The 14,241-nt window shown below is 38.7% G+C and overlaps 1 long non-coding RNA gene across 1 annotated transcript; it reads left to right on the plus strand.

Moving 5' to 3' along the window:
• The first annotated feature begins 3,685 nt into the window (after positions 1-3,685).
• On the plus strand, positions 3,686-11,537 carry LOC122814046. The gene is made up of 3 exons (XR_006366768.1): positions 3,686-3,696; positions 4,288-4,290; positions 6,715-11,537. It is a non-coding gene; the product is annotated as an uncharacterized LOC122814046 (long non-coding RNA).
• Positions 11,538-14,241: the final 2,704 nt, after the last annotated feature.

Here is a 14,241-nt window from a genome sequence, read left to right on the forward strand (position 1 = left end):
TTAACTTCCAAGAAATTAATGGATTCCATCCCCACTTGAAAGGTGAATTCTAAAAAGTCAGTCAAATCAGTAATGGCTGCAATAAAGGATTCTATTACTGTAACTTCCCCTTTCCAGATGAAACGCATGTCATCTTGGTATCTAGTATACCAGACTATGTGATCTTGGAACAGGGCATTATCAAATAAAATACCCTCTCCCAGTAGGCCATAATGCAGTTAACGAAGCTACTACCACAGGGAGATCCCATCACAACACCTGTTTTTTGTAAAAAGAATTCCCCATTAAAAACATAAAGTTATTGGACAGAACTACCTCAAGGAAAGTTTCATCTAAATAGATGTCTTTGTCATCCATACCTTTCATAATCAGGAAAATTCTCTAACCCACTCTATGCCTAGCTCTTGAGGTGTCACTGTATACAGATCTTTTATGTCCACAGTAAGGAAGGTATAATTCTCATTAAATTCCAATCTATTAATACTCTCCAAAAAAAGTCAGTGAGCCATGGCAGATATGTGGCTCATTTTTATTTAAGGGTTTAAGTTTGTTGTCGATGTGTTTGGCACTTACACATGTGATTGACCCTCACCCATCAACTATAAGTCTAAAAGGAGGGTTACTAAGGTTTTGTGTATTTTTGGAGAACCGATTGGTGCTGGCTTTGACCAATACTGGAATGTGATTAGACTGACATCTAAGACTGCATGCTTTTTCTCTGATTTTGAAATGAACTGCTGGATATATGAAAGAATAGTTTGGGTCTTGCTGGATCCATAACCACTTAACTTTTAGAACCACAGAGCAATACTGTTCAGTTCTAGATGCAAGGGAAATAAAATGACCTGTTTTATTCGCAATGATTTAAAGGGAACACAGGCTTTTTTTAAAGCATAAGAGTTTTACATGGGAGGTTGTACTCAAACTGAGCCTTATATATTCTTTTAGTTGTATCTTTTCTACCTGAAAGTAAAAGAAAGTGCAACATCTTTCAAATTCAGAATAAAGTTTGTTGAATTTTAGCTTTTGCATGGTGGATATGAAGTTGAAGGTTTAGATGATCACCCAGCTAAAAGCCTAAATATTTGAAAGAACAGGTAGTCGCAAGAGCATTACAATACATATATAGCAGACAGTAAGTTCAGTACTCACACCAAAGAGTGTTTAACTGAATTTAGTTTGGTGTTATGGTTCATAGGTGTGTGCTACACTAATGGCCCTGGAGCCTTTACAAGCCTAGCCCATGGAAGTGCCCTGGCATCTCTTGAAGAGGGCCAGTGAGGTGCTCTGCTTGACAAGTATGGGAAGTCTGCTCCATAGCATGGGCAGTCTCTGGGTTATAAACCTGTCCCTCCAGCTTGTTCTGTTGATTGTGGTAATGAGATTGAGGTCTCTGGAGCGTGTGGTGCAGAGGGATTGGGAGTTCTTTAGATGTAAGACTTCTAACAGAGCTGGGTCAGACATGGCTTTGTAAGTCAAACAAAACCTGTTTAACTGGTTTTAACAGTGCTCATTGTGAAGTCTTACAAACATTAACTGAGCAGGGCTAATGTACACAGGAAGTGGCAGAGAAAATAAATAATTCAGTTGTCACTAAAGGAAATGCAGTGAGTAACCTGAAGAATATCTGATTTTAAACATTTAGAAATATGTACAAAATAAATACATTGTTATAGAAGGCAAAGACTTCCACTGGAGGCCTCTGAAGTAGTCATTATTAAAAGAAGCACTTAGAAACATTTAAACCTCTGTAAAAAGTAAAACAGTTCACAAATTAATCAAATAGTGTTGCTTTCCACACCACATAATACAGTAAACTGTTTTGATTGTACATTTTAATGGGTACGTTTTCAGATCTGGTTACATTTTAGTGGTGCCTTTTCAGATATGGTTACGTTTGTCTCCACATAAGTACAGAATAAGCGGCGATAGTGTAGTGTCCTGGCTCACCAGATGCGCAGTAGACCGCCCAAAACCCTCCCACGTTGTTTTACGTCAGCTGGAAGTATAAATATTCATCCAGTGTGAAATTGAATATTTATTCTGTTTCCAAATTGTACGATGCCACAATTTTTGTATGCTAAATATGAAATCACATCAGGTTTTGACAACAGAGATTAGAAGTATGCCTATAATCATATTTATATCTGAATGTTCTGTTCTATTTGGTTCTATTCTTGTGATAATACTGTGTAAAGCATTTCCCAAGCGAGACTCTTTCACATTAAATTAGTCGAACTGATGGACAGTACTGTGTTAAGAGGCAAAAGAAGTTAACAACTCTCGGTTAAAGTTATCAGATCGATATCTTAACGAGACGGCAGTAGCAATTTGTAGTTATAAAAAGTCATGTTACATTATTAGAGTGCACCCATTGTGAATGACACAAGACAGTGAGTAGAATATGCTTGGGGGTATTAAGTGACTGGGGAAATGGCATTTATTTTCATTTCCATGGCTGTATTTTCACTAAGCTTTTCCGAATTGTGATAACTACATCAGGTGTGACTGAACTGTGTGTGTATGTGACACCTTTATGAAACATTACATTTAATAAGTGACATAGATAAACAGCTAGTGAGAGCAAAGAACATGATATTTTTATAGTACTATTGTGTTACATTCGGCCACATTCATTGTATGCATGTTGTCACTGCTTAATATGAATGGCATGTCAGTCATGCCTCATTTCATAAGCAACTTTTCACGCAAATCAACGGAGCCACACCCACTCCTGCACAGAACCGAAGGTGAGCCAGTACACTACACTATCGCCAAATAAGCGGTTTAGATTGGATATTTTAATAGGTGCGTTTTCAGATATTGTTAGTTTGTCTCTGCATGGAGCTGATACATGAATTTTGTGAGTTGTTTAGTGTGAAAGGGCTGCTCAAAATCCAGGATTAAGGAGAGACAAGAGGAACCCCTTTTACGGGTACACCAGGTTGAATGATCTGTGTATGTATTGGGATGTACTGTAAGGAAAGACAAGAGGGAGCCGTTTTTCTGGTACACCGGGTTGAATGATTTGTGTTTGTATTGGGGTGTACTGTTAAGCCGAGGTAACTAATTAGCTGAACCTTGCAAGGCAGGCAGTGTGATACTCTGACTGACTGAAGGAGGGAGGGTGGGAGGGGTAGCTTTGGCCATGAATTGAAACAGAAAATTTCACTCTGTAAACTGGCTATTATTTTGGTAATTAGTTGATACTTCTTGAATTTGTTTCCACAGAACGTGTATCATTTTTATTTGTTTGTTTATTTATTTATTTGACATATGTTAACTGGGAAAGTCTGAATGGGTTACAGTACCCATTTTCAGTGGAGGCCCAGGGAGAAAAGTTCCACATTTATACATTAGGACAATACAGTAAGTTAAAATAGTAACACACATCACAAATATATTAAAGACTTAAGACAATGTACAGTTGCTTAGAATTGTACTACAGGCTCAGAGCGGCAGGATGTATCTTAATCGATTTCCAGTGAAGTTGTTGAACACTGTACATGTATGTACATATGAGCAGTGTGGTATGAGGAAAAAAACAGTTTTTTGATTATGCTCTATCCCCCCCCCCCCCCATAGTCATTGATTACATTTGAGGGCAGCTGCATTCTTTGAACCATGCAGGATTGTATCACTGAGCACAGTCTCCCCCAGTATGAGGATGCCCATCCTTTCTCTGACACTGTGTCAGTCGACTGAACCATTTATCAAACTCTTACATCAGCTGGGCCATAGTGATTTATCCCTCTATGCCACCGGAGTGAATGTGGAAAAAACATTTGTAATAATCACTGCATTTCAACCAATGACATTTGGACTGAGGACTGTCAGAGTTGGTATTTCTCAGGTCTTCCATTCTAGAAGGAAAATGATTGTCTGTGGGACTTGGGTATTTGAGCTCCTATGCAGAGGAGGAAAAATGTCCACGAATAAAATACCCTAGGGAACCAAGAACAAATGGATGACCAGGTAGGCTGCCTTAATAAAGGTACGGTGGGATGTTGGTGAAGAAGCTGGGCTACCTGTAAAGCCTTGAGAAAGGCTGTGCGTACCAAAGCGCTTGTGGTTGAAGGCTGAGTAAAGCCTTTAGAAAGGCTTTGTATACAGGTCGTAGTTCCGGCTGGTCAGGTCGCCTGTTGAGAGGAACTGCTAGTGTGGCAGCTAGAAATCAAAGATGAAACACACAGAAAAAACAGGCAAAAGAACGTAAATGTGGCTCGGCTAAGGAGCTCTGCTCGCCGAGGTGGCAAAAAATCAACATAGTCAAAGTTCAGATTCTAGAAGGTCGTACTTTATTGAAGTAAAAAGTACCAGAAGTACAATCACCATCGAAGCGTAGTTCCTTAATGGAAAGAGTGATCCAGAGGATTTCCTTTTATGAGATTACCTGGGGGTGTGACAGTGGGAGCCAATCAAGTGTGGGTGAAAAAACCTTTATTGTGATTGGGCACGACAACTTGACATCACACATACAATCTGATAGGTTAGATACCCTGAGCCAGCTCATACGTGGTTAGTAGAATCACTCTAAACCTACAATAGTGAAGTTCGGAGATTAGCTAAAATTCGCTAAAAAATTTCCTGTCTGGTGTTGCATCTGTTGTTATTATACTATGCATTTGGTAAATTCAGTGTTTTGCAAAGGCATGTAAGTGGACTGCCATCTTTAGTCCCCTTTGTTAATGTTACGGAAATAGTTGTATTACGTCTACAAAGTAAGTTTACCATTGCATCTAAATTAAGAAAACTAAAAGTCTCTTTTGCCTTTAAAGGGCTTAGAAATGTTAGAAAATATTCCTGGGCCATATGTATGGTAATGGTTGCAGAGGGCATTAAAATGTAGTGTTAGCTTCCCGCGCTTTACATGCATTTGTTAACTGCATGGTTTGATTTTCATTTTGGTGATTATAGTGGTGGGTTTGAATGCTGTACGTTAGATGTAATGTCAACTCATGCTAAAATGTTTGTGAATCAGCCGAATGGAGGGCAGCCACTGTCATCCCATTGCACAAAGGTGGCTCTACCACTGACCTGGGTAACTATAGACCCATTAGCGTAACTAGCCTAATCTGCAAGGGAATGCACTGTATTATCATGGAGCTTATAAACAATGACATTGGCAGTCTCCAAGCACTTTTGGGTTTATTAAAGGGAGATCTTGCCTGTTGACCTCAAACTAAATGCAAAAAAAAACACATCAACAGCAATGACCTAAGCTCACACTCAGTAGTGAGAAGAGAGATTTGGGCACACAGGTTGACAGCAACTCAAAATTTGACCAACACATAGCCACTGTATTACAAAGGGCATTCTATATGGCCCACCCCATAAGCAAGGCATTGCATCCAGGAAAAAAGCAGTCATACCCTCCTTGTACTCTATCAGGGTGATGCTTCGGTACAGTGCCCCTTTCAGCATGTACCTCAGCAAACACCTGCAGCAGCTGGAGAGATCACAAAGGTTTCTGACTAGGAAAATTCAGGGTCTCAAACACCTACCCTATGCTGATAGGTACGAATCCCTGTCTCTACTCCATTTCATACAGATTACTCAGAGGCAACCTCTATCTGGCGTATAAAGCTATCTTGGACCCTGCTTTACTAGAAATGCTGCATATTCGTAAGTGAAACATTACACGTGTAACTCACACTAAATACCGCAACCTGACGTGACATAAATAGAACTTGCTGGTGGGACAGATTTATGTCCCAGAGACTCCCCACCTTTGGAATTGGCTCACACTCCACAGTAAACAGAGCAGCTCACTGTCCCTTTGTAAGAGATGATTGGATGGGTAATAGGAATGCCCTGCAATTTAGCTACTTTTCTTGCTGTAGCCGGATAACTAAGTATAGTATAAAACAAGGTCTGAGCCAAACATAAATGAGGGTGATTAGAGACGGAAAAGAAGCAGTTCTTTTACAGAAGGTAAAGAAGATAAGTGACTCACACAAATCCCATTATATGTCAATGGCATGGGAATTCAGTTACTTCATTATGTCTGGCATGAGTCATACAAAGCATTATGAGAAATAGAAAGGGTCGAGAGAGAAACAAGATCACATTGATACATCAAGCCTCATTGGTAGCCATGTTGTGGATAACAGGCTAAAATTATAAATGAAGCACTTAGTGATTTTATGGTGTTAAAGTAGGCCAGGAAACAAAGGTAGAGTGAAAAAAAACATATTTTTTTAGTTCTAGGGTGGAGTTTTCCTTTAAAAGTATGAGTATACAGTAAGGTGGGGAGAACAAGTATCTAATCAACAGAAGATAACAGAGCAATCCAGTTTGAGTGTTGTGTTATAGAGGGTTTGCTTCCTGTGTTTTATGTGAATTCTTTTATTCGCTTAATGGTGTTTTGCTACCTGAAGAATGTGATTACCATTGGAACGCTGGATTGGTGTTACAAACACATTCAGCATTCTAGTGTTCAAAGGAGTACATTTCCTGCTTTATCTCTAACTTATTTTATTGCATTCTGTGTTTTAATTGTTTCACAATTCTATGGTATTTATATAATGCTGTTAAACACAATTTACCACCCCAGTCAAACTCCCCTATCATTTTTTCACTTACCCGGTGAGGCGGGGATGCGAGCCCCACCAGGGCTCTCGCTTTTGGCTCCAAGCGCCTGGGCGTACGGACGTGACCCGCTCCAGGGACAGTGTCAGGTGGGGAGTTTGACTGGGGCATTACACCTGTCAGAGTAACGCAGGTGTCCTAAGGCGAGCTCAGGGAGGACAGAAACCTCCCGTGGAGCAGAAGGGCAAAAGCTTGCTTGATCTTGATTTTCAGTATGAATACAAACCGTGAAAGTGGGGCCTCACGATCCTTCTTGCTTTTTGGGTTGTAAGCAGGAGGTGTCAGAAAAGTTACCACAGGGATAACTGGCTTGTGGTGGCCAAGCGTTCATAGTGACATCGCTTTTTGATCCTTCGATGTCAGCTCTTCCTGTCATTGTGAAGCAGAATTCACCAAGCGTTGGATTGTTCACCCACTAATAGGAAACGTGAGCTGGGATTAGACCGTCGTGAGACAGGTTAGTTTTACCCTACTGATGATGTATATTGTTATTTGTGGATCGAATAAACCTTACACCATTGGCTCGTTCTCTTATTTGGTTGCTTACAGTGAATTGCGGTTTGGCTATCAGTTTTTTTCTTATTCACGGTCATCCTTTTTGGTTACTACGTTGCACTGCCATGTTTCATAGTACTGAAGGGCCCCAGAGTCGATGCATCCATCCTTTGTACCTATACTTATCCCAGACTACGTTCCACTACCATATTTCATAGTACTGAAGGATCCCAGAGACAATGCATACATCCTGTGTACCTATACTTATCACAGACTACATTCCAGTGCCATGTTTCATAGTACTGAAGGATCCCAGAGATGATGCATTCGTCCTGTGTACCGTTCCACTACTATGTTTCATAGTACTGAAGGGTCCCAGAGACAATGCAGCCATTCTGTGTACCTATACTTATCACAGACTACATTCCAGTGCCATGTTTCATAGTACTGAAGGATCCCAGAGATGATGCATTCGTCCTGTGTACCTATACTTATCCCTGGGACTGCGTTCCACTACTATGTTTCATAGTACTGAAGGATCCCAGAGACAATGCATACATCCTGTGTACCTATACTTATCACAGACTACATTCCAGTGCCATGTTTCATAGTACTGAAGGGTCCCAGAGACAATGCAGCCATTCTGTGTACCTATACTTATACCAGACTACGTTCCACTGCAGTGTTTCATTGTACTGAAGGGTCCCAGAGACGATGCATCCATCCTGTGTACTTGTACTTATCCCAGACTACGTTCCACTGCCACGTGTTTTAGTACTGAAGGGTTCCAGAAACAAGCATGAAGAATGAACCAAATGACATTACCTGAATTAAAGAGCAAAGCTAGAAGGGAGGAGTATACACTGCGACCTGTATGGGTCGGGAGCCGGGGAGGGGGCAAATAGCTAAAAACGTACAAACAGAACGATAATAGGACACCAAAATTATGCCCAAAGTAACAGAGAAAACGGTGTGATCTGGGTATGAAGAACTTTCAGTATTTTTTCTTAAGATATCCATTGCAGGTTGTCAACCTTCAGTTTCTAGAGAAAAAGCACTGTTTCTATTACAGCAGCACGCCAGTATTACTGGGTACATTCTTATGACATTAAATGGGAAGACACAAAGTGGCATGGAAATGTCGATTCAATTTCACATCCTGTGACATTAAATGAGAAGACACAAAGTGGCATGGTAATGTCGATTCACTGTCACATCCTGTGACATTAAATGGGAAGACACAAAGTGGCACGGGAATGTCTATTCACTGTCACATCCTGTGACATTAAATGTGAAGACACAAAGTGGCATGGAAATGTCGCTTTCGCACTCTGACATTAAATCACAAAGTGGCACGGTAATGTTATTTACTGTCACATTTTTCATACAAGAAGATGGAGCAGTCAAGTGATGGTTTGGATGCTCCAAAGGCTATTGAAAATGCCCTGATCAAAAAAGATATCGGGGCTAAGCAATTACTCAAGGTATAAGACAGTGTAGTAAAAAAAAAAAGATGTCTTAATAAAACAAACAAAAAGATTTATTGTGTCTTGAATTACCAGCTAGAAAATGTCAAAACACCAGTATCTGCATCTTAAAGGAATCTACTATGTAGCTCCAGCTTACTAATTCCTCCTATATTATGTACCAGTGTGTTATGTAGTGTCCATGGAAAATGTTTAAATGAAGTCTCTAGTTCATAACTTCACACAATGACCAGGTACTTCATTTAAATATAACAACAGATGCTGATGCTGACACAGTGCTGTTTTTTCTTCTGTGCCATATGTCAGAAATATAAGATCTAGCATATATTAATCAAATAACATTTCATCCCAGCCAAATAATAAAATAAACAACATAGTTTCTTTTGTTTATGGCCTCTGATTGTCAGTTTTAGCCAATTTTGGTACTTTATTTTCTGTTTCTTTCCTTGCTTAATTCCCAGTTAACTATATGCATAAATGTGCTAGAAGAAAGGCCACATAGGGTTGTCAATATCTTAAATTAAATGGAGCTATAGTACTATTTATGTGGCTATAACAAGTAAAGAAACACTAAGGCAAGGGACTGCACAACATGTAACAAATTTGTTTCACAATATTTTGCGGGCTCCTGAGTGATATAGAAGACTATTTTGAACTGAAAAGTGATGACAAGATGTTTACAGCAGTGTGATTATATACAGTATTTTTCAGAAAAAGTTGCTAAAAAACATTTTTTATATGGCAGGCTCATAAAGAAGCCTAAATATGGAAAAAATAAATAAGTAAAAATGTGGGTTAACATTCTGCCTCATGTAGGTGGATTTTGTTAGTATCATTTAAAGTATGTCAATTCTGTAATGGTTCACCCTGTTTGACCGAGAGTAGTAAGGTACAGTTTAAAAAAAGAAGTAATTATACTGAGGTGCGACAGTCTCCCCATACTGATGTAACAGTAACAATGCTGTGTGTCATGTGGTCACCCACCAAGTGGCCAAAGTGATAGCAGCTGCATGACCAACCACCATGATTCAGCAGATTTGCCTTAGGTAGTTCATTCATACACATCCAGTCAGCTGTAAACAGTGTAAGGAATATTATGTCAAAAGGAAAGACGATTTGGTCCAGCACATCAACACTTGAAAGAAGGAGTGGTCCAGAACTCAATATTCTAGTAGACTACATCTGCTGAATAGACCTGTATCATTTCAAAGGAGTGCAAACTGACATTTCTCCCAAGACAGGAATATATCATATGCATTTCATATAAAATATGTTGAATATTTTGGAAGCCTCAAAAGATGAAATATAATGCTAAAGGCACCTGGTTAGAAGGAAAGGTATTTTAGTTAGTGATGGACAGAACAATGGGATCTGTGTTCCTTGGTTCTGCATGCCCTTCATTAGAGTGCATGTAATAGTAATGCTATCTGCAAAGCACAAAGTCAAATAACATATTTGTGAATTTCACAAGTGATCAAGCACCACCATTAAATACAAAGTATTTCCTAAACTCTGTTTCCCTGTACCTGTGTAGCATTAAAATGTGTTGCACAGAATGTTATCATCAGAGGTAGATTGACCTACAAAGGAAGCTTGTCCAAGTTATATGACTTAATCATAAAAAATAATAATAATTTTGATGCAAAATTCTGGAGTTTTGTAGATAATAGTGGATTGAGTGACTCAATAGATGGTAAGAATAAAACTTTGTTACTTAAGTCAGTTAGTTAAACTTCTTCATGTTTATACTGGAAAGCTTTTTATGTGGAAATACATGCATAGAATGCTTGTTATTCCCTGTTAAATCTCTAAGCTTAGTAAAATGACTTCACTTTGTTGGAGATGTAAAGATATACAAGCTGATTGGACGCACTTGTGTATGGATTGTGAAAAATTAAATGTATATTGAGAAGAGATAAGTATGTTAAGTGGTCATGGTCTGATAACTGTTAACTAAATCAGTAATACTAATGAATGTTCCACTTCCTTTATCTGTAAAAGCCAAACAATTGTTCTGTAGTCTTTCCTCCAGTAGCTAGAAAAGTATTACAAAAAACTGGAAATTGAATTTGGTTCCTACATTCAAATAATTCTTAAATTTAACAGCAGTTGTAGTGTAAAACTGAAAAAGAAGTGATCAGAATAAGATCTATAAATCATACTAAGACTTTCAGTGGTTGAGATTACCGTGAAATGTTATTGAAATACCAAGATTCTTAATGTGTTAATTGTATAAGATTACCTTGATGAGTGAAGTGTATTCTTATCATTGTATACCTGTATGTGATGATGAATTTCTTCCGATCTGTGCATATGTTGTAAATGTTAAATTAACATTTTCATATAATAATGTGTTGCACACAGCCGTGCTTCTCTCACTGTTTACTGTGCAAACACAAGAAAGACATTTTACACATAGCATTTTGTTAGCTTTCATACATCCTCTCCATGCTGTTTTGTGTAGCCACTTTGAAGTTGGTATCACAAAACACCACTTGTTATCACAGAATATTGCTCCATTACAAACAATCCTTAACAGCTTGTTTATGCAGTCATTTTTAGTGCAGTGTTTTGCTTTGCCCTAGTCTCTTTAGAAGAAAGATATATATTCACAAAGACTCTCTTACTGAACGTTTAGTCGATAATTCAGGCTGCATTTAATCCTGCTTAGATAATGGGCATGCATACATCAGTACCCCACTGGACAATGTTCTCCAACACAGTATTAATGTGCAGATTTCACCCAGTATAAAAACAAGTCATCCACTTCACCGGAGCATATTAAGCTACTGTAAAGCACTGACTGAAATAAAAAAGTTAACGGCAGTCATTTTAAGTTCACCGAATGTGGCTTTGCTGTTAGCATAAAATGAAAAGGGCAGTAAAGATGTGAAGATTTTCTTTTGACTTTACCGTTGCCAAGACTGGTACGGAGAAAAAATAAAAGAAAAAAAAGTAATGAAATTTTGTGTGTGTCAGTGTCAGAGAGTGAACAAATGAGACAGCATGTACCACTGTTGTATACATTAACATGTAGTGTGTTTTGTACTACTGATGGACTCTTCAGGTATCTCAAATGAACCCCCTTGAGTCTGTATTCAGTCGATGTTTGTTCAGATGAAGCTGCACTCTTCACGCTGCTTAGACCAGAACAGACCTCTATTGTGATTTGTTTCCCCACAGCTGTGGTCTACCTATGACAATGACAAAGGAATAATAAAGGATGCAGAGCCTGTTACAGTTACTTTAAAGCCTCAAGAATCTCTGCCAATGATAGCTCAGTATCCCTTATCAAAAGAAGCAGAGAAAGGAATTGAACCTGCCATTTCTGTGATAGTCGAGCAAGGAATAATAAATAGTCTTCTACCAGAAACCTGTGTAATATGGGGCAAGGGAATCTATATTCACTTGTACAAAGTTTAAGAACAGTGTGATAGTATTAACAACTTTTCATTTAGGACCTATTCCAGTCACTATAAGTTCTATTCCTGTGACAGCTACCACAAGTCCAGTATTTAGGACATCTTATTTCAGAAGGATCCCGGTGAAGCTTGCCTTTAAGCACTACTGCTATTCAAGCTGCTCCATGTCCTGTGATGTTAAAACAGCTGCAGGCCATTTTCGGACTGACATATTATTGCAGTCAATGTATTTCAAGTTATGCAGAAGTAGTAAACCCCTTTATTAGAATTATTGAAAAAAGACACCCCAAGCACTTGCATTGGCTTTTGTCTAACTAGAAACGTTACTTTCAAATCGTCCCATTCTTTGGCTTTCTGATTACTCCGAGAGTCTTTCTGTATAGTTGTGAAAGGAATAAAGTAGCGGTAGGATTATCAGCACAGCATAGAAATGATAGTTTTAGACCAGTCGCTTATTTTAGTAGTAATCTTGATCCTGCAGTCCCAGCCTCTCCCCCACTACCTTAGGGCAGTGGCCATGATGGAACGCATACTAGAAATGGTGGCTGTCCTTACTCTTGGCATGACATTTTTGTGGCAATTTGGCATTTCATAGAAGCGCTTTTGTTAAGAACTAAAACACAGTATTTTTCAGTCGCAACTCTAAATATGAATTGTCTTTACTTAACACTTCTTTGCAGGTTTTTAGAAGTCCTTTTCCAACCCCGCTTCTGTAATCCCTACGGTGGATGACAGCCAACCCAATGATTGTGTTTTTGGGGTTAACCATGTGCTTCCTCCTAGTTTACACCTGAAAGAGTCCTGCTAACAAATCCTGAATTACTTGTATTTTATGGCAGATCCTGTGTTCAAAGAGAAGACATTTATTTATTTATTTACATTTGTTTACGGGGAAAGTCAGATTGGGCCAGAAACCCGTTTTCAGCAGAGGCCCGGGGAGAAAAGCTCCACAGAAATACAAACCGTATACAATGATGGATAGTACAATAGTATACATACAGTGTGTCCGTGGTGGTGGTGCTGTGGTAGCGTCACCTCACAGTAAGATGCTGTCCGGTTCGATTCTCAGCTAGAGCGTCTTCTGCGTGGAGACATGCGTGAATGGGCATACCTTTGTTGGAGGTTGTGTGTCAGGGCTGGCAACTCGGCACATAAAAATCAACTGCCAATCATTAGCGGACCGGAGTTCTGCTGTGGCGACCCCCTAACCGGGAAAAGCTGAAAACACAACAACAACAATAGTATACATACAGTAAGATGCAGAATACATATCTTCTAGTTAGTCTATACAAAGTAGTGCTCAGTACAGTTTTCTAGTACATAGAGGTTCAAAAAGTAAAACACAAGCATTTCAGTGGCGATCACTGTGAGAAAAAATAAAGTTAGTAGTGTGTACATATTAAATAATAATTATGACCAAATGACATTTCCTTGATATATATTTATTTTTGAGTAGTAATGAACAATGAGGAGATGGAGAAAATGAGATAAGGAGTGGGGGAGTGTGTTGAGTTATCGAAATCTTGTCAGTCAGGTTTGGCACAGGAGCAATGCCAGTTCCTATTATAAATATTTTATAAAATATAATAATATTATACATTCTAATTATATTATAAATTATTATATTATAATGCCAATTCTTATTAGTGTCAGCATTTTTCATGTGTATGGCAAACAGAGTGTTATTGACTGGACAATTGAAAGGAAATGCGTCTTCTGAAACATGGAAATCAGCAAAAGACAGAGCAGTTACAATTTTTACAGATTCACTCGTGTTTATGGGGAAGTTCGTGATTTTGGAGAGAAAGTGGGTCTATGACATCAGTTGGAACTCTTATTAAAAAAAGTCAGTTGACTGACCGTTAAATGCACTTCTGTTTCCTAGGGAAATAGTTGTTATGGTCAAGTGTGTCACTCATAAGACTAATGACTCTTGTATTTCAAAAGGAAATGCATTTGCTGACACAGAAGCATGTTCAGTGTTACAATACTAAATATGGGTGCCACAGTATTGTTTTGCTATGCATGTTGCATCAATTAAGTTCTAAAAGAAAATGGTCAGTAAATGTAATGGGGCAGTGAAAGACTGATGAAAGAACCTTGTCGGTACTGGGTATGCTCTATACAGTACAGTAAGCATGTCAACAACATGTTCACCATAGCTACCTAGATCTAGGGGTTCATAACCATAGGGCTGGAGTGCATTTGAATGGAAAATCTAGCAATCTGCTGTTAAACTGCGAAAG

The sequence above is a fragment of the Protopterus annectens genome, chromosome 10.part0, assembly GCF_019279795.1.
Source record: "Protopterus annectens isolate FY-2018-M chromosome 10.part0, PAN1.0, whole genome shotgun sequence".
Taxonomy (NCBI): Eukaryota; Metazoa; Chordata; order Ceratodontiformes; family Protopteridae; genus Protopterus; species Protopterus annectens.